Raw genomic sequence first — 21,333 nt, 5'->3', positions numbered from 1 at the left:
CGGCTTTCCCACTGAGAAACACAGAGCCAGTGCCGTGTGTATACGTCCTGCTGGAGCAGCCGGTGTGGCCGTCCTCAGTGATGCACTGCTGTGGTTTTGTGAGGTTACGTGTGCTTAGGCCCTTCGTCTGAGTCATTCTTAATAAACCATTCTTTTAGTATGAATGAAGTCTGTCTTCATGCTTTATCAAGGCTGTAAATAGTGTGGTTGAAGTGGTGCCCAAAACTATATTCCTAGTGGTGTTTCTCTGTGCTGTTCTGACCCAGTAACCCATGCCTTCTCTGCTCCATGTTCCCAGTAGATTTACCACGAGCCTCTGGGGAGATGAGCTCATGGCTGGAGGCCTGGAGGGATCCTGAGCCAGTCTCCTGCACTGTCTGGCTCTACTGCTGCTGGGTGGGAGAAGCCCCTGGCAGCCTCTCAGTCTGGGGCTGTACTTCCATGATTATGAGGCCTGAGCCGGGGACAATGTCCTGGCAAGGGAATAATTAAAACCGTGTCCGGAGCCCCAAAAATGGCAAAAATCAAGTAGTAAACAAGACATGCAATGAGCTCTAATTTTGAGAGATGACCCCAAGAAAAAATTATGAAAGACGACGTATCACCTCAAACTTTCATGAGGCCAATGGGAGCCCGACCCGGGAAAAAAAAAATCAATATTGTAATATGGCCCTCAACTGTACAGAAAGTCGGCCATATTGTATGGAAACCAAAATACATTATGTTCATGTTAAACTAAGACAAATATGTTCTAAAAATATAAATCAAAAAGCAAGAATTATTTAAAAAATAAAATAAAGAAACATCAGATGTTTTGATGTTGGAGATGTTGTTTGAAAAGTATGAAAACGTTCATATCTCTGATAGACCCAATGGAACATTTGTGCACATTGACACCTTCAACGTAATGATTAATGATCTATAATATATTTGGCTATGATATAAAACAGCTCCACAGAGCTCCCTTGAACATTTGAATGAAAATAATGAAAATTATACTTTGTCATAGATCATTCAAATTTGGTACTCATATTTCTCAGGACATACAAAACAAAAAAAACAAACAATGAGGACATATCTCTATCTCCAATCTTGCAAGTGTAACAATGTGAATGTGAAAAGTGTGAATGTGAAAAGTGTCTGATTGTAATGAAGGGGTAATAACATATAAACGCTGATATTGGGGGGAGAGGTGATGTAAGCGGGGACTAGAGGCAGGTCACTATCATTGTCACGGTGGTGTGTTCCTCTTGGTCGGCTCCATATATTACTGTAAGATGCCGTGTTTTCATCTTTTCAAATATTTCATCTGCAAGTTTTAAGTTAAATAACTGTGCAGTTCTAAAGGTGCACTATGTAACTCTTCAGGTGGAGGGTTACCCTTAAGTTTATCTCTGTGTAGATGTTATTGTTTTGCCTGGAATGTTCCACTATATTCTGGTGCACCTGGGAGACCATCATGGTTCTCTTTAACATCAACATCTATGGTTTCAGTTGCAAACTCTGAAGTATTTTCCTCAATCTGGAACTCTTCAGTGATGACCTCTTGAACATTTGATATTGTGTCTTGGGTCTCTGTTGAAGTTTCTATAGAAATTGGTACCTCCTCAATTATCTCAGTAGTTGGTTTTAGTTTCTTCTTTTTCTTGTTTTGCTTCTTTGTGTTTGTCTTCACTTCAGTAAGGGCATCTGGAGTATCTTGTACCATAACTAATAAAATGTGTTTCATCACAGGATCAGCTTCAGTTTGTGTTTCAGACAGACGTTCTATTGAAACTGTGGGTTCATTCTTCTCTCTCAAGAGGGTCAGCAAAAGCTCCTCTCTGGCCTGCCACTCCAGAGCGGCTTCATCAAACTCGATTTTCTGGTTGTCAAATTTGAGTTTCCAGACATTTCCTTGTTCCAGGAGGCCTCTACGTTCTTCCTCCCACTCCTGCTGCATCTCCTCGTGGGCTTGTTTTTCCTCAGTGGTTTTATTGAACTCAATTTGAAGGTTCTCAAATTTAAGTTTCCAGACATTGCTTTGGTCCAGTAGGTCCATTTGCTCTGCCTCCCACTGTTGCTGCCTCTCTTTGCTGTCATGCATTTCCTGAGCAGATTTCTCCTTTTGCAGTTGGTGAAGGAGGTGTTCTCTGTCTTCTGTCCACTCCTGCTGTTGGTCTTTGCAGAGGGCCTCGACGTTTCTCCTCCCCCTGCTTCTCCCTGGCCTTAAAAAGAAATTTTAGGCGCTCCATCACTGGCTCCAACCTACCGTCCATTTTTAAACGTGTTGAAGTATAAATGTGTCTGTTCTGATACTATCTCTAAGAAGACGATCTCTTCTGAGTGAATTATTCTCGAGCAAGCAGCTGTCTGTGTCGTCTGTCCACTGGTTCAATGTGAAATGAAATTGAGAACACAAGACCTTCCCTCACAAATCTTGGACATTCTATTTGTGTGATGATTAAAGGAAAGTTTGAAACATTGACCCTGCCATAGTAACCGGAATGAGAATTGTTACCAGAGGTTACAAGGTGCATTCCACACACACACCAACTGAGCCAGATTTATTTTCTATTTAAATTGCGTTAATTTTTGAAAATTTCCTGATAAAACTCCTCAATGCTGGTGGCAAATCCTCATGTCTAAAGCCATAGGTCTGTAGAGCTTCTATGTCTGTAAGGGAGAGGAGAGAGAGGGCCTGTATGACTGAGTTTGATCCATGAAATCTGGCAACCCTGCTCTCGTCCAGAAAGTCATTAATTAGGTCCAAGCCGAGGACAATGTCCAGGTGAGGGACACATAATTGTATTATAATTATAAATTAATTTTAACATTTGTTAGCTCCACTACTTTTAAATGTCTGAAATTTCAAGAAACCTATAGTATACAAGTACACCATTATGACCAAATTACAATTACATAAGATATTTAAGGAACTGCAATGCTCAGTTCACAAGCCCACGTCGCCCATAACCCCAAACAAGAATTCTCTATAACTAAACAAAAGCATGATACACAACTGCACACAAAAACTTGACAAATCTGATGCGATGTGCAGTAGTTGCATTAGCACGCTGATTGTGTTGTGATAGCACTCTGAAGGGGGAGTGACTTTGTGCCCATCTCCATGTATGTACAGAAGCAGACAATAGCAGACTAGTTGAGAGGCAGAGGAGCTGCATCCTGGCTGTGGCTCCATGTTCTGGCCCACACCTCTGTCCTGGTGCCAGAGTCTACACTTTCCACCTCTGAGCTGAGCCAGGGCCAGATTACACGTACCGCAGAGACACATCCAGATACAAGCCATTTAAAGATGGATGCAGGCCAATTCAGCCAGTTTACTATTAAATGTGACTTGTGTGTCTCGTTAAATGTCTTGTACCTGATTTTTTTTTTTTTTTTTTTTTTTTACTTCTGAGCAAAATTTGTCTTTCCCAGTACAGATATATTGCATAAGCAACTCTTGAGGTTAAAATAAGTATGCTGCATGCTGTCTGCATTTAATCATAAAATGCTGTGTCGTCTGATAATTAGGAAGTGCGCATTTTGCATGCTAGTTATTGTTAGATTTACTGTCATGGTAAAACTCTGCATCATTGTGGTGAATAATTAGGATGCTCTGAATGCATACGGTAAGTGAGGAATAACGTTAGATCACTGCAAACCATTTAAAATTAGTTCTAGTTTAGCTAGTTCTGTTTTTAGCACGTTTTATTTATTTATTTTTTTTAAAGCAGTCAAAGTCAGCTTATTGGAATGCTACTTGAATGTCTTTGCAGTTGCAATAGTAAGAGTTTCGCCCTGGTGCTCTTCTGGTTCACCGTTCTATAACCTCCTCCATTTTAAACTTGTGACACTGTCTTTGGCAAAATTGTGCGAAGTGCATATAAACTTTCAACAGCAGTATTCATATGTGCTGGATACAGGAATGTCAGAGGCAGTACAGGCACTGTTTTAGACTCTATAGTCTGTATTTTAACAAGTTTATCTAAAATGTCACAATAAGGCCAACAATGTTTATTACAGACTATATAAGACCCAATTAGACTCATTTAGTTTATCACAAAAAAGTTAATTTAGTGTTTAGTACACCAATGTATGAGTAACTATATCCACTTCTAGTCTCCCACTACCACTCCGTCCTGGTGTATGTCTTGTAGAACCAAATGGACGTGCTCTGTTTCTTGAACTGTGACTGAACTTGTTGTAAGTGAGTGGAAATGCTACACAAACACTCCGCCCCTGCTCACGGAAAACCCCACCTACTTCCTCTGGAAAACCCCGCCCACTGCCTTCATCTGCTGCCAGTCCACAGGCGGACATTTTCCCCATGAATCAGGGAGGGGGAGGGGGGTATGTAGGGAGGTGAGTTTTCTTTGTAGAGGTCATCAGGGGGCACCATATTATGTCCACTACTGTACATACTACTTAGTTTATTGCCAAGTTTTAGAGCTAGTCAAAAAAATAAAAAATAAAAAAAGAGACTCAGACTAGACTACACTCAGCCAATGGAGAAAGCTGGTTAGATACAGTACCTGCTTTCATTTCCAACTACTTTTGAAAGACCATAATCCTGATATTTTACTAAGTTTGCTATAGATGGAGGATGAGCTTTTCCTACAGCTAGACTCTCTAAAACTAAGAATTGCTCTTTCTAACTTATTTTTAGATTTGCTCTTTCACCTGCATGTCATACTCAGCATCACCACCGCAGCAGCAGAACTATTAGTCTCAGCCTCTCCATATCCTCTCCACCACCAGTGTTCCAGCCACATCAGAGATCATTTTAATGGTAGAAACCAGTATGAGTCTAAAGAGTTCCTCATGTTCTCAATCTGGGATGGCTTAATGAAAGCAACTGAGATGGCGCTTGTTTTGGGTTGATGGGGGAAACCGAGGTGCCTGGAGGAACCCAACCCAGACACAGGGAGAAACATACAAACTCCAAACAAACAAGCTTGGGTGACCTGGGAATCGAACCCGGAACACTCTTGAAATGTGAATGTTAGCCACTCAACCACTGTGCTATAATGTGACTGGACTATCTTTTAACTTTTCTAAAATTAAGATTGAGTTCACAGAGCGCATTTTAAACATATCCAGAGGCATCTACATCAGACATATCAGTGAAATATCAACAGCTACTCTCAACAACATTGCAGAGAAAGTTATATTATGTAAATTTAATCCTTGTAGTCTTTGTGAATTGCTGTTGTTCCTATTGGGATTTTACTTGTTATTATCTTAACCAAAAGTACTATGTTGTTTTACCCTCTTCACAATATAAAGTCAATTCCATAAACCACAACTCCATCACATGTGGAGAACAATACTGACTATGCCCTGTCTGCTGTATTCTAGCTCTAATAACACATAACTACCCTCTCGTATGCAGATAACAATGGAGCAGTCTTCGTGCCATGTTTGACTGGATAAGTGGCCCACCTCTGTCACTAGACGCCTCGTGGAACTATGGACAGAAATCCCCTCATACAATTTAGATCATTTGAGACTTAGATGGCGAGACACTGAAAGAATAATAAGGGTTTCTATTGTGCCCTGTGTGGTGGCGAGGTGGGTGTGGCCATGGCGTGACCAGCCGGTTGCCGTGACACCCTGGTTTCTCACGGAGCTACCTGTGACCAGACGGGACAGGATTGTGGTCAGTACAAAAGCGCTCCAGTCAGGTGCCAGCCCTGTGTTTGCACATTGTCTGTTAAAGCCTCACCAGGGGCTGGGATTAGACTGTCATGCTTCAGAGATAGTTCGTGGATAAAATGGGGGAGAAATATACCACTGGACAGAATACATACAAGAAATATTGAGTAGAATTAATTGTGTGTGCGTCACCCTTTTCCCTCTGACTGTTATGTTGATGTAATCCAGGCATGACAGCGATATATCATTATTGTTGTCAGCTATTTGTCAAGTTGTCATTTTTTTATTTATTGTGTAAATTTGTATAGACATAGTATTCAGACATAGTTTCAGGTTTTAGCACTTCTGCCTCACAAGAAGGCACAGGCTTCTGGCCCAGCTCCCGCTGTTATGATTGTGCCTGCATTGTGGTTTTGGCAGAGCCAAAGAGCCCAGACTAACCAAAACAAACATGGCGAGGCAGGTGAGCGTACTTCAGGCTATTTTAGCAGAAATACAAACTGAACAGTGAAGATGTCTGTGCTTTTCTCTCAACTTGGCTTGTTGCACTGTTGTGACACTTTAGCCTATCAGATTTAAATATTCATCATGACGTACTGCCTTTTCCCAACCGATTTCAGGTTAGTTTGGGGTATTTTTCAAAATTATTGTAAACATAAACATGATTTTTAGGGTTGCGAAAATGTTTGTGTTACCGCATTGTGCCAAAACTATTTTGTTCTGTTCTCCAATTTGTCTAAGTAACAAGTAACTACTTGTTAACTTGTACATTTTTGCCTTTTCTGACTGTTTAGAGCCTCCACAGTTCGTACAGTGTGCAGCTCTTCTGGGGCAAGAACAACAAGCAAAAATCAATTTCCGCATCAGGGTTCGACCCAAATGGTTCTGAAGTGCATTACCGGATCCCCGTCATCCCCTGATGCTTAGTTTAAACAGAGAACTGCACCCGGATGGCACAGCGAGGTTCCGAAGTGCGTTACCTGATCCCCTGCTCCCTAGTGCAAACAAGGACCTACACCTGGACAGCACAGCGTGGTTGCTAAGTGCGTTACCTGATCCGCGTCACCCCCTGCTCCCCAGTGTAAACACAGAGCTGCACCCGGGTGGCACAGTGGGCGGGACAGGAAGTCTTCTGTCAGTTCAAACGCTAATTTCCTGTTCTAGGAGGACCCGGCAGGGGCATGTTCATGGAATGTTGTTTAGGAAAGAAATTAAGTGTTCGAAATGCAAACACTCGCTCCACTTAATCATATTTAGAGCATTTCTGTCCAAACAGTTTAGTCAAATAAACACTCCGGCTGGAGAGGGGCCGCAGAATTAGAGTGGACTTAGATTTACGTTTTTTGGTGGAATTACATAAAGGTTTATTATGGGTTCACGTTCACAGAATAAAGTTAACCCTTTCTGAGGCCGATATACACTTATTGTTACAATACACGATAGCTGGAACAATATTTTGGGGGGTTAATGTCAGTTGTGTCTAGTACAGGGGTTCCCAAACTTTTCCGGCCTCAACCCCTATTTTGCGTTGAGTTAGATTCTGGACCCAAACAGAAAAACAAAATAGACATTTGTATTTATTTGATTTTGCAAAACCGTTCACAGCTAGGTTTAGATTTATTGTGCAACTTAACCAAATTCCACTAAAACATTCTGAGTTCAGTAAAAAAATATAGAATAAATGAAGTGTAATCATTTCAGCATTTTGAAATCATCCTTGGCCTAAAGTAGCTTCAATAAAGGATGAGTTGATGAGTAATATTTTACTGCAGCAATATATATCGCACATCGAAATGTGTTAGAGTGACAGGCAATGATATGTATCATTTTCTCACAAGATATATTTTTATTACTTTTTTTATTACTACTTGGTTTTATTGTGGGTTAGTTCTAGTTTAGTCCTTGTTTAATTCTGGGCCAGTTAGTACTAGTCTAGTCCACATTGTGGTCAACTACTGGATCGGCAATTGGCAATTTTGCAGGGCAATGTTGGTAATTTTGGTGTGTTTTGGTGTGTATAGCCCTGATATTGTACTAAAATAGTATGATGTAATGTCTTAGTTACTCAAGTAAATGTAACTGAGTATTACTCATCTCTGTGTATACATCAGTAAATATTTAGTCTACTTACCCACCTCTGGCTTTCCACTTTTTCACTCATCGTTAGATTCACTTTCACTCTCCACACCCGTTTGTTTTTCCAATCCTGTCGCACCAATAACTTTCCTGACCAGCTCCACTGCACCACATCCCCTGTGATGGATGCCTGTGCTTGGGCTCTGCTTCTCCTCCATCACCTCCATCCTCCAGGAGACCCTCCACAATCTGACGTCAGCACTTTGTAATGCACGGATACCACCCAGGAACTAGACACCTCCCAAGGGCTCTTCTGGCCCCATCTGGACGGGACTACTTTAGGTGTTCAGAGGAGGAAAGCAGACACGGTGGTGATGGAAAGGAGGAGATTTAATGTTGTAGATTTGTACTGGGAAGTGTTTCATTGACAATCGTCCCGTGGAGGGTTTTGAGTCCACAGTATGGCCGATCAGAGCTGGAGGAATTTGCAGAAAGTGATCAGCAGTAGATGAGTGAGATATTGTCGCCAGCTGTGGAATTCAAAAAATGATGACTGAGAACGACCGAGGTGAAAAGTGTGCTAAAAGTCCAAATTAAAGACAGGGTTTTACATTTTATGGGGTATGAACTGCTAACACTCAACATATTGAATCACCATGTTACCCTTTATTGTTTAGAAAATGCAATATTTCCCGGAAACAACGTATTTACATATTTTATAAGTTCCACTTTCGTTTTGACGCTCTGAGTCTATTGAATCCACTGTATCAGGTTTGTATTTGTGTACAGTTTTGTAATATCATCATATTTATGGAGATTTGTCATGTAGGAGCATGGACAGACTCTAACCATAAGGAGGGTCCAAATAGGGGAGAGATAGCTAAAATCCTGGATGACATATAAAATCTCTTCAGGCCTGTCTTTGATAAGGGAACAATGGTCGAAAGCTAAACCCCCCATTAGAACAATAAAGGGAGACATGGAATCATTCGAGATATATTCAGTGTTCCTGTAGATCTATGATGTTTGACGTCATAGTTATTATATTTCTTTTCTTTGATGATGACCTTAAGTCTATCATGAGTCAATCCCTGAAGTCCTAGATGCACGTTTTTTGTGTCATTGTGGCCATCATAATACGGCAAATATAACATTTTTAAAATAATAAAAGGTGATCTAAATATGTTATGTGTTAGCAGTTAATTCCCCATCAAAGTAAAAATCCCTTTCTTTAAGATTAAGATGGAGCATATGAGAAAAATTAAACAGGGGTATGAGGATAGTATGGTGGGCAGAAAACACAAACAGTTAACTAGAGCTCTAAAACTCGTACAACCATCATATTTAGCGCCTCCTTGCACGGTAAACGCACAACACCTGCATGAGGAGTAGCGTTTACCCCGGGATTAAAAGATCAGGTTTCTGTAATGGACTGATTCTAAAATGTAAAGCATTCAACTCAGTCAACTCAACAACTAAAGACAATCAACACCATGGTGAGCTGAACTGTGTGGTAGGACCAAATTTTTGGTTAATTGCGATACCGTGGATTAATTGCGTTAAACCTTGGATTTAGTGCCCTACCATGGAGTACATGTGCGTAGGCAATTTGCACACCTGCAACACTACACATCTTCAATATTTTGATTTCTTTTGTTAGTTACTAGTTATTTTTAGCTGTTGTTATTCATCTGCGTGTTTCATTGTAATATATATTGCTGTTAAACTGTGTAGCCGTAGTCAGCCTCCTAGCCCTGCTCTGCATTATACACACATGTAGCTTTGATAATTGTGTAGGGTAAATTCAAGGATTTACATTTCCCCTGCCCTGAAGGTTGCACACCTTTTTCATTTGCATTGAGAAGTGCTAATCCCATTTGTGCATCCATCATAATTCTGTTTCCTCCTTAAGGGTCTGTGTACTTCACTGTTGGGTTGGTTCTTGTTAAAATGCACAGCGGATTATTCACCACAAATACTGTATCACGAGCCACGTGAGAGGCCATCAGCTGACTGCCGAAGTTATTTCAATGACAGCAGACTTATAGCACCAGAAACCTGAATCACACTATCGAAAGTTTTTTTTATGTCGGTCTAACTAGTGACAGCAGAGCCCAAACAACCTTAATTTAATTCCTGTGCCTTGGCGGACTTAAAGGAGCAGTACAATTACAGGTCATCAGCGTATAGATGATAGGAAACACCACTCAACTGCTGGATCAACATGCTTAGAGGGAGAAAATAGAACAAAAACAAAGCTAGTCCGACAACAGAGCCCTGAGGCACTCCCTACAGCAGATCAACAGACTCAGACATTATTGTTGTTCGCAGATACACTAAAAGATCTACCAGGTAAGAACCAAGTCACTCTAAATAACATAGGACCTGAAATCCCAGCCATGGAAGAACCACCCGTAGAAAGAAGACACATCATTCAACTTCCATGGGGATATTATTAAGCCTGACTCCAGGAAAGACAAAATGACCAGAAAACATAGTTGATATTTTCTTAGTAACAATTAGCTCTCATTAAACTATTGCTATTGCCATTTCCCCGCATATTATCACAACATTACTGTACAGTTACGGCAACTACAGCAGCTCTGCAGGGACAGGCTCAAAGTGCAAAACAAATATTACATAGAGACACTGTGTCATGTGTTTAGTTTTTCCAGTGCAGTGCTGTTTTATATCCACTCTGCGCAAGGGATCACATTAGCAGCTCTCATCTTCCAGTCTGCGTCATGTGTTTTACTGGCCCCTGTCCTCCTCCTCCTCCACGGTCCGGATCAGTCCTAACCCACCATGACTCAGAAGTGTGCAGGCCCAGAACACACACACAAGGCCAGGGCAGAGGGAGCAGCCAGCACCCAGCAGGATGTGTGGGATCGACACAGAGGAAGCAGCACAATCCAACTCCACTACTCCCACAACTGGAAACACACCGTTTATCCTGTACACCAAGAGTTAATAGTCTTATATTATCTTGCATTCTGTCTTTTAAAGGGGCTACATTTCGCTATCATCTGAACTTATTTTATTATGTTGTTTCCTCATCAAAAACATACCTGGAGTTGTATTTTGTTTCATTCACACGTATAACACACAAACCCTGCATATTTAAACTGAGTTCTTCCCTCAAAAGGATAACACCCTTTTCCACCTTGTGATGTCAGGTGGTGATAATGAAAGTGCTCCACAGTTTTTAAACCCCATACACTATCACTAGACTCATTTGGATAATTTCAGCCCTAGAATTCCTGATCTCTACTAAGCAAAAGGTAAGAGGTATTTGCTAACTTAAAAACTATGGCTACGTGACATCACAAGGTGGAACAGAGCATGTTGAGCTTTAAAGACGTAGACAGGCTGTGTCATTCATGTACGTTTGAATATTGGCTGACATCTGAGGCTTGAGTGTAGCCTTTATCTATTTACTTGCAATTATGTAAAGAAACAAAAAATCAGGCTCTGGGTCAAACATGAAACCTTTTTTTCAATTTTTCTTTTCAAACTGAAACTTGACTGACGTAAAACTATTATCAATATTTATGAAAAACTTAAACTGCGCTTAAGTTTCTTCAGACTGCTTGTGACCAAAGCTAAATAAATCATTCAGAGTTTCTTCCAACACATTTGAACCACTCACAGCCGTCACTCTTTCTGTTTGACAACAATTCATCAACAACAATACATCTAGGAATTATGTAATAGTTTAAAATGAAAACTTATTTAAAATCAACTTATTTTCTATTCAAATTCCAGTGTGTTAACCAATCAACTGGACTTGTCTTGGACTCGGTCTTGTCTTGGACTCGGTTTGTCAGTCACTAAAAGTCTCGATGAGTGAGATCACATTTCATGCAGCGCTACTGCCGGTTATTAACCTGCACCAGAGACCACAGCCTAAACCCTAGTTTAGGCTGTGGTCTCTGGGTCTCTGGATTACTCACTGAATAGAAGAGCATACGACTAAACTGTAAACTATATTTATGCTACTGCACACAGAAGACAGAGGGGGGGCTCTAGATTACCCCATAAAGTGCACAAATCCACTGCATTTGTCACAATGTGTGTTTGGTCTGTGTAGAAGCTGTCCCCAGGCTCAGACTGCATACTGTGTAACTACAGTGCAGTGGTCCTATGATTTCTAAAGCATTAAAATTAACAAGAGGAGCTCAAACGGCACACTGAGCATTGTGATGGTGCCTGTGGATTCAGTTGGGAATCTATTCTGACCCGAGGCAGGTGTCCATCACAACAATTTTACCTATGGATCAGACCTGGACGACTGAGGGATTACAGAGACAACTACAGGGATAGTTACCATGTGGACTTGTGAGTGCAGCTTTTATAGTCTGATCTGTCTGTAACCACAACAGCACAGTGATGGTCAATGTCGTCCAAAATATAGCTGATCCACAGGTGTCATAGATTTTAACTATGTAGCAGACACAAGAACAATATGTCTTCTTTAATTTTTGTATTAATAGCCATGGGAAAAATATTAAAGTTGGCGATGTCTTAATAAGAGTATGTGAGAGCTGAGTCATGTTCCCAGGCCTCCCTTACCACAGAGCCCAAAACAAAGAGCTGTTTTTATGCTGGAAATGGCAGTTTAATGTGCAGAGCCTTGTGTATCCAGCCCATTGTTTGTGCAGAGATGTGGGCTCGGGTTAGCTGCTCTGCCAGACTTTTCTCTTCAATAATGTGATGTTTTACTTCGGATTCTGTTACAGTACTTTGTGGTCGCTGGATACAGGAAATATAAAATTGGGTTAAAGCTACTTCTACACAAATAGCCATGAGAACAGCCAGGAGAGGTGGTGCAACAAAGAGGAGCCGTTTTATAATTAGGTCCTTATTGCTGATTGGTTAAGAGAGCAGATCATGACCTCAATGTGACCTTGTCTGTCAAATGTGTGTTTTCATCACACACTCTCTCTCTCACAAACACACACACGAATAGGTAGATAAAGCATATCCTAGCAAACAAAGTTACTTACAAAGCAGTTTTATTGTTATTGTGCTCATGCAAAAAGGTATGATCTACATGACATGACAACAGGTGTGTACATCGTGGTGTATGTTCTCTACTAGCTTTGACATTTCAGCAATAAAATGTAAAACTGTAAAAATTATATTACACAATTTTATTATATCATTTCATTATTTTGTATTTCATATATCAAATGACACCTCTACTTTGACTACGTTCAAATTTATTTTAACGTTAAAGAACTTTGAATTACTTTGTGTACAAATTGTGCTATACAAATAAACATCTTGCCTTGACTACCTGACGCCCAGATTTCTGTTGTCACATTAACGTATAGATACAGGAAGAGGAAATGTCTTGCCCATGGACACAATAGTTGTAGGCCTATTCATTGGTTTCAGTCAAAGGATTCCTTCTTGAAATGTTGATATAGCAATAATGCAAATGCAAACCAAAATACCACCAAAAAAAAGGTCACATACTCTAATATTTCGTTGGACCGCCTTTAGCTTTGGTTACAGCGTGCATTCACCTTGGCATTGTTTCGATAATCTTCTCCAATGTCACAAGATTTATTTCCATCCAGTGTTGCATTAATTTTTCACCAAGATCTTGCATTGATGATGGTCGAGTCTGACGCTGCAGCTTCTCCAGCACATCCCAAAGATTCTCAATGGGGTTAAGGTCTGGACTCTGTGGTGGACAATCCATGTGTGAAAATGATGTCTCATGCTCCTGAACCACTCTGTCACAATTTGAGCCCGATGAATCCTGGCATTGTCATCTTGGAATATGCCCGTGCCATCAGGGAAGAAAAAATCCATTGATCAAATAACCTGGTCATTCAGTATATTCAGGTGTCAGCTGACCTCATTCTTTGAGCACAGACTGTTGCTGAACCTAGACCTGACCAACTGGAGGAGGCCCGTACCTATTTGCTTAGTTAAATCCAGGTGGATATAATTGATTCTACCAACAAAGAACTGAAGGCACTGCCATGGTGACAATGCTATAGTTAGTGGTGCATTGTGTCTGTATTCTTTTAAATTTGTGGGGGAGGAAGAATGGTTTACTGGGAGGGAGCTGAACTCAGAGATAAACTCGGGATAGTTTGACCTTGAGTGGGCTGTGGTCTGTAGCCCAGAGGATTTCATTATGAGTATCCTGCACTGCGGCATGTCACACAGTAGAGTCTTTTACAGCTTCTTTGGGGAAATTAAACAATATGATGTGTTTGGTAGTCTGGAGAAAGCTTCATTATGTAGCTTCATCATGTAAGATTTTTGAGTTGATTATGGGTATATGTAATGTACAAAAAAAATGACCAAATCAGTATAAACATGATGCTGTGTAAAACCAGCGCCAAATAGAGATACTCATACTATTTTCACCTCAAACTAGGTCTAAACCAGATCAAAACCAGATTAAAACCAGGTCAAAACCAGATATAAAGCAGGTCTAAACCAAATCTAAAACCAGATCTAAACTGGGACCAAATCTGGTCTAAACCAGGACTATAATAAGACTAAAACAGGTCTAAGCTAGGTATAAACCAGGTCTAAACCAGATCGAAACGAGGTTCAAACCGAAATTAAATCAGATATAAAGCAGGTCTAAACCAGATATAAACCACGTATGAATCAGGACTAAACCACCATTGGAAAGTGTCATAAATGACATTTAAGATACAATACAAATGCAATGCAGCAACAATTGCTAGGATCTGTGGAAGCCTAACAATTTTCAGCTCACTCTTCACCCTCATTTCATGCTGCTTTCTCTTCTTTGCCTTTATTCCACAAATGGAAAGTCCCAAAATATTTTAATGAGCTCTTTCCTAAATAAAACCAAAGGACCTGCTGAAACACTGAGAACCACTATTTCCCTGTTTATTTGTAGTGTTACTAAATGCTTCATGAGCTTCTGCTGTTGTCCTCAGAGAGAGTGTATCTCAGTGCACGTGGGCCAGGCCGGGGTTCATATTGGGAATGCCTGTTGGGAGCTGTACTGCCAGGAGCATGGGATCCAACCTGATGGCCAAATGCCCGGGCATCACAGCCTGTGCAGCCCGGATAACTTCTCCTTCAACACCTTCTTCTATGAGACCGGAGTGGGCAAGCAGGTGCCCAGGGGCGTGCTGGTGGACCTGGAACCCACTGTAGTAGGTAAGGAGGATGTGAAGGCTTGTAGGGCTGCAACATTTATTGTAATCAAATCAAACTTGCAACGTCAATGTGTGCAACTAGCCAATCACAAAGACTGCAACGTAACACTTTAAAGTTCGACTCGTTTAATAGCCTTAATAACACATGAACAAAGGCTTCCGTCTTTCATAATGAACAAATTGTTTATTAAAATGATCCAGTCTTAGTAACTACTTCATTAATACTGTAACTCAAACACCACACTTAAGTTGTTACAAATCTCGAATCATTCTTAAAAAACAATTTTTTTCATTATGAATTAAACCTTTCTTTGTACTTTGTTACCAAAATGTTACCAAACAGATTCATGCATTTTTTAAATAAGGATGGAAAAATATAATAATTTATTGAAGCGTGAAAAAATCAGCAAGGAAATAAACTAGAATCAGATCAGAATCAGAATCACTTTTATTGATCCCCGAGGGGAAATTCTCTTTGTTACAGATGCCACCAACCACAAAATAGAAAAATTTTAAATAAGTAGCATCCTAATAATTCCCAGTGTTAAAAACAATAAGAATAAAGTAGAGTCAATAAATAATTAAAATAGAGTCTATAAATAATTCACATAACAACATATTTGCATCAATGTACAGACTAAACTGATCAATACGCAATACCAGATTCATCTTCATTTCCATATGTTTTCAGTAAATGGTTCAGTTCAGGTGTTAAAGCTGTACATTCCTTGTGTTCATTTGCTCAGATGGGGTGCGGAGTGGGGCGTACCGTCAGCTGTTCCATCCTGATCAGCTCATCTCAGGGAAGGAGGATGCCGCCAACAACTACGCCCGTGGATACGATTTGGGGCAGGGCATAATCCAGTCCGTCATGGACCAGATACGCAAACTGGTCAGTGCACTCACCTGTCTGTCTGACAATTAAAGCTGCACTGTGTAACTGTGAATTTACCATTTTGATATTTCTTATGAAAATACAATGTAATAAACAGGGAAAAATGTCACCATCCCCTCATCTGGGTGTATGCCATCATCACATTATAGAGTCTGAAGCTACCTGTTGCTTTGCCTAAAATGTTTCATTATATAGCATTAAGCCATCTCCATAGAAACAAACAAGGGGTGCCACCAGGCCAAACATTTAAGTTCAAACTGCTGAAATATTTTTGCTTATCTGACCACTAAACCACAAAAAAGGATTTAAAGGTGCAGTCTGTAACCTGCTTGACTCAATGGAGAAACATATATGTCTAGCATTTTTCTGTGCAAAAATACTTTGAAAAACATACATTCTAACTGTCAGCGTGGTCCCCTCCTGCACCCTGCACCTTTGAAAATAATGTTTTGTTTTTTATTAGTCTTGTCTGTATTAGTCTTGTCACAATGCAAAAATTTCAAACTTGATTTGATACTAAGGAACAGAGTCGATACTCAATTGTTTCTGATATCACAATGATAATTAAAAATACTCTTTCTTTAGACAATACAATGTGATTTTCAACATTCAACATTAAATCATAGTACTTTAATAGAACTTTCTTTTATATTACCATGTGACCTTATACCCGTGTAATCCCTCAGTTGCCCAGGTAAGTTCTATAGTGGTCCATAGGCGTGTACTAGTCCATGTGGTCTTATACTTCTGATACAGCTCAAGATCATTCTAAATCTGTTCAGAAAAGGTTAATTTCTGTCCTGTGAATGTGACTTTCTTAGTAGCGATACTTGTTCAAATGAGCATCTAGTTTTGATACTAGTTCAGTGTCAGATTTTCGATACTTTTTACAACCATAGTCTGTGGGGAGAGGAGAGAAGCAGAGGTATACAGAGTGAACAGTGCTCTGCTCTCCAGGGCTTCCTCCTCTTCCACAGCTTCGGAGGGGGCACTGGCTCGGGCTTCACCTCTCTGCTGATGGAGCTCTTGGCCGACGAGTACAGCAAGAAGACCAAGATCTAGTTCGTCATCTACCCCTCACCCCAGCTCTCCACTGCAATCGTAGAACCTTACAACTCCATCCTCACCACCCACACCAACATGGATTACTCCAACTGTGCCTTCATGATGGACAACGAAGCCCTCTACAATATCTGCCAACGCAATCTGAACATTCCGCGACTGATGTACAGCAACCTCAATCGTTTGCTGAGCCAACAGGTCTCCAACATCACTGCTTCCCTGAGGTTCAGCGGCGTGTTAAACTTTAACCTGGCAGACTTGCTAACCAATTTGGTGCCATATCCACGGATCCACTTCCCTTTAACTTCTATGGCTCCTGTGATATCCCCCGAAAAGGCGTACAATGAGCAGCTAACTGTCGCTGAGATTACTAAAGAGGTGTTCCAACCCACTAGCCTGATGGTAAAGTGTGATACGCGTCAAGGAAAGTATATGTTGTGTTGTTTGTTGTACCGTGGTGATGTGGTACACCAGGAGGTGAATGTGGCAGTTGCAAGACTCAAAGCAAAGAAGATGTTGCATTTCGTGGACTGGTGCCCAACCGGCATTAAGGTTGGCATCACGCATCGGCCACCCACACTGGTGCCAGGGGAAGACTTAGCCAAAGTGGACCGGGCAGTCTGTATGCTGAGCAACTCAACGGTGATCACGGAGGCCTGGGCGAGGCTGAATCGTAAGTTTGATTTGATGTTCGCCAAGCGGGCCTTCGTGCACTGGTACTTGCGTGAAGGGATGGAGGAGAGGGAGTTCTCAGAGGCCAGAGAGAACATGGAAATGTTGCAGAAGGAGTACAAGGAGGTGGTGCGCGACACTGTAGAGTGAAGCCGAAATAAATAGAAATACAAGAAACACGATTATTTATGTTTTTCAGAGTAAGTGGAAGCTTAAATTGACCTTATAGCATGTTAGAGTTGTTTCACATATAACATTCCAGACAAAGCAACAATATCTTCATGGAGAAAAGAAGAGGCCAGACCCTCCACCAGAAGTGTCACATAGTGTACCTTTAACACAATATTGTGTCTATACACCTATACATATACACAAACACACACATTCTGCTCAGTATCTTTGCTGTTTCTAGTACTGCATTTTTCTGGACTGTGGTGTCTGATGTTTTTTCCTGGGATCTTCTGTAGCCACTCCTCCAGTTTGGGGGTCACTGCCCTGAGTGTTCTGATGACCACAGGCTCCACTGATGCCTTCACCTTCCAGGCCTCCTCCAGCTCTTCTTTGAGCCCCTGATATTTCTTTAGTTTCTCATGTTCCTTTTTCCTGAGGTTCCCATCACTTGGTACTGTGATATCCACCACAACGGCTTCGCTCTGCTGTTTATCCACCACCACAATGTCCATTTGGTTTGCCATCACCATTCTGTAAGTCTGTATCTGGAAGTCCCACAGGATCTTGGCTTGATCATTCTCCACTACCTTTGGAATTGTTTCCCACCTTGACCTTGGGGTCTCCAGTCCGTACTCAGACAGGTGTTTCTGTACACTATGCCCATCACTTGGTTATGATGCTCCATCTGTTGGGACCTTGTCCTTAATGTACTTATGGATCTTGGATGTTTCATCCAGGACTGTGTCTCTCGCACTCACTAGTCCTCGACCTCGTTCCTTACGGCGCGCATAGAACAACATCACATGAGTCTTCCATTTGCGTTGCCAGTGCTGAAATACAGTTGGCTTAAATCTAGGACTCTCTCTAATGTCAATCCTCACTACCTGAACCCCAGCACCTGCAGCATATCATTAATCAGTGTTAGTGCAGCCTTTGCAGCTCAGTGAGTGATTCTAGAGGTTCTGAGTTTTCACATGAAGCATGACCTGTCCATATACTGAGAATGGAATGGAATGACTGTAAGAGCACATACCATTTAATATGGTATGTGCTCACAGTGGGTGGAAGAAGAATCAATTTCTGCAGTATTCACAGGCTGAAAATGAGCAAAAACAAAGTGGTGTCTCTCTCCTTATCAGAGCTCATCAGGACTGACCCCTGGCTGGACCTGTGTCATGTGTCTGTGCTCACAAGACCTGATCTCTCCTCCCCCTTCTTTCTCAATTGTGTGTCTCAATTCGACGATTGCACACTTTGTTGGCTGCATTTGAAGGACACTTATTCCCTTCCGGCGCGACAAGGCTTGTCCCATTTCATGCACCCCACGAATGTGGTTGACAAATGTGCCCTGCGCTTCCACCATTTCCATGGAGATCGTCCATGAATAAAGTGTGCATCTGAGCAGACGTCTCACACTTCTGTATCCCATCATACACGGCGCGTGACTTCTATGAGAGAAACAAGATATATTTTCTTACAGTTATGTAATACTAGCTACAATTGGGAAAAAATCACCTATAACATTATATGTGCCTATTGAGAATAATTCCTTACTTCATTCAATCTAAAGAGAAATAAACGCCTGTGACGATGATACCTTGACTCTTCTTCAGTTAAATAATAAATAATTAAAAGTAAAAAGTATTATTTTAGAGTCCATTTTAATCGTTTAGCTCATTAATCAGCAGCCGTTATGGTTGCTAGGCAACATAATGTAAGCAATGTAAGCGCACAGACAGCAGTTGACATACACTCCATGGTGTAGGCCTGTCCCATTTCAGCATGGCTTTTGCAGTTCAAACTGCTTCATTCCTCTGTGAGACTGTAGTTAAGAGCTAGTTTAAAATGCCTTAATATAGATCATGTTCCGACTGTAACCATTCTGACCACCTTGACCACATTACCTCAGCATATCCCTCCCCTCTGCCCGGTAGCACCAGATAATCCCCTAAATTCATCTGCCTCAAACTAATCCCAGTGTTTGTGAGAGAGGCCAGACTGTAGCGTGACTCCAGAGGTGGGAAACAGCTCCAGTTACCTAAAACTAGGGAACTCTAGCTCTACTTCTACTTTTTCATCAGAGCCAAATGATAGAACAAAACAAAGATACACAGCAGGGAAAGATTACAGTAATTTTGTGGCAAAAAATAGCAACAACTTTGTGGTTAAATATGGTAACCATGGTAATGTTTTTGTTCTTCTTTGGGCTGGCCCTTATTTAAGAGTCTTCTTTGGCCCTAGTAGTGGACCTGGTATTCATGGGATTCAGAATAATGAAAAGTTTTAACTTTTTAAAACAAAATATTATATATATATATTTGAATGGGAAGTCCTCAAGAAAGTCCTTAAAATGTTCTGTTAAAAGAACAGTATGCAGCCTGGACTATGGTATTAAAAAAGTACGACAATTACAACAGAACTTGGCTTGCCAGAGCCTTACCCTGCAAACAGAGGACACATACGTTTTTCTCATTCTCAGTATATGGACAGGCCATGTATCATGTGAAAGCTCAGAACCTCCAGAATTCACTCACTGAGCTGCAGAGGCTGCACTAGCACTGATTAATGATTGTGACCATTCAAATCAGAGAGAGCGCTTTTAGGTTTAAACCAACTGGATTTCAGCACTGAAACTCGCAACCCAAATGAGAGACTCATGTGAGGCTCATTCTATTTTCTGACTAGATAACTGTCTTGAGAACCAAAACACTAGATTATAACAATGTTTTTGTAATTAAATGGTCCATGCGATTTCCTGTTGGATGTTATATGCTGTTTTCTCATTAAAAACATACCTCGATTTGGTTTGGTTTCATTCACACATTTAACACACAAATACTGCATATCTTTCCCACCTTGTGATGGCAAGAGCTCCACTATGTTTTTAAACTCCATACACCTTCACTAGAATCATTTGGATAATTTCAGACCTGGAATGGCCTATCTCTAATGAATGAATCACAACGTAGAACATGGCATTTTGTAGACAAACTAATAATGCAGGGTTACTCAAACGTGTGATTGAAACAATGAATGAAACAAAACACAACTCCTGGTATGTTTTTGGTGAGGTAACAACACTCTAACATGTCTTAAAGCTTACACGAGTAAATTTTGCATTCTCTAGAACACTTAAAAATAAACAGAAAAATATAATGAAGATTAGAATTAGTCTTTTTAGTAAGACCTGAGTCATCTTCAAATACTCCACTGAGATGTCTTGCCCACATAGTTGTATCAGAGGTAGTATTTGGATTTTGGACTCCACCTGCAGACACCCAGACATATACAGTATGTGAGGAGCTCTGAAGATATTATCAGGAGCAGAGATAACATTTAGCTCTCAGACATCAGGCTATGATCTGTGCAGATACAATGTCTCTGTCTGTTACTCTTTGGTCTTTGGTGCAACTGTTTGGTCTGACCAGTGCTGAGACAGGACTGATGCCACCACTGGAGGTATAGTATGATGAAAGAAATACTTCAAAAGTACAGATACAGAAGAAAAAATATTCACATGTAAAAGTAGCACTTCAAATGTTGACATAATTCACAGTCGGATGATGAAACCACCACACTACAGCTTACACAGGATATATAGAAAAGCTTTTTGTCTGGGGAATGTTTTTCTGCTCACATAATTAAGTTTAACTG

At 40.8% G+C, this 21,333-nt stretch overlaps 1 pseudogene; it reads left to right on the top strand.

Moving 5' to 3' along the window:
• Window positions 1-10,521: 10,521 nt before the first annotated feature.
• Window positions 10,522-17,658, top strand: LOC117388679 (tubulin alpha-1C chain-like; annotated as a pseudogene).
• The last annotated feature ends 3,675 nt before the right edge of the window (window positions 17,659-21,333 follow it).

This window comes from Periophthalmus magnuspinnatus, chromosome 20 (genome assembly GCF_009829125.3).
Source record: "Periophthalmus magnuspinnatus isolate fPerMag1 chromosome 20, fPerMag1.2.pri, whole genome shotgun sequence".
NCBI lineage: Eukaryota > Metazoa > Chordata > Actinopteri > Gobiiformes > Gobiidae > Periophthalmus > Periophthalmus magnuspinnatus.
Note: the sequence above shows the minus strand (reverse complement) of the source record. Positions and strands in the feature narration are given on the sequence as shown.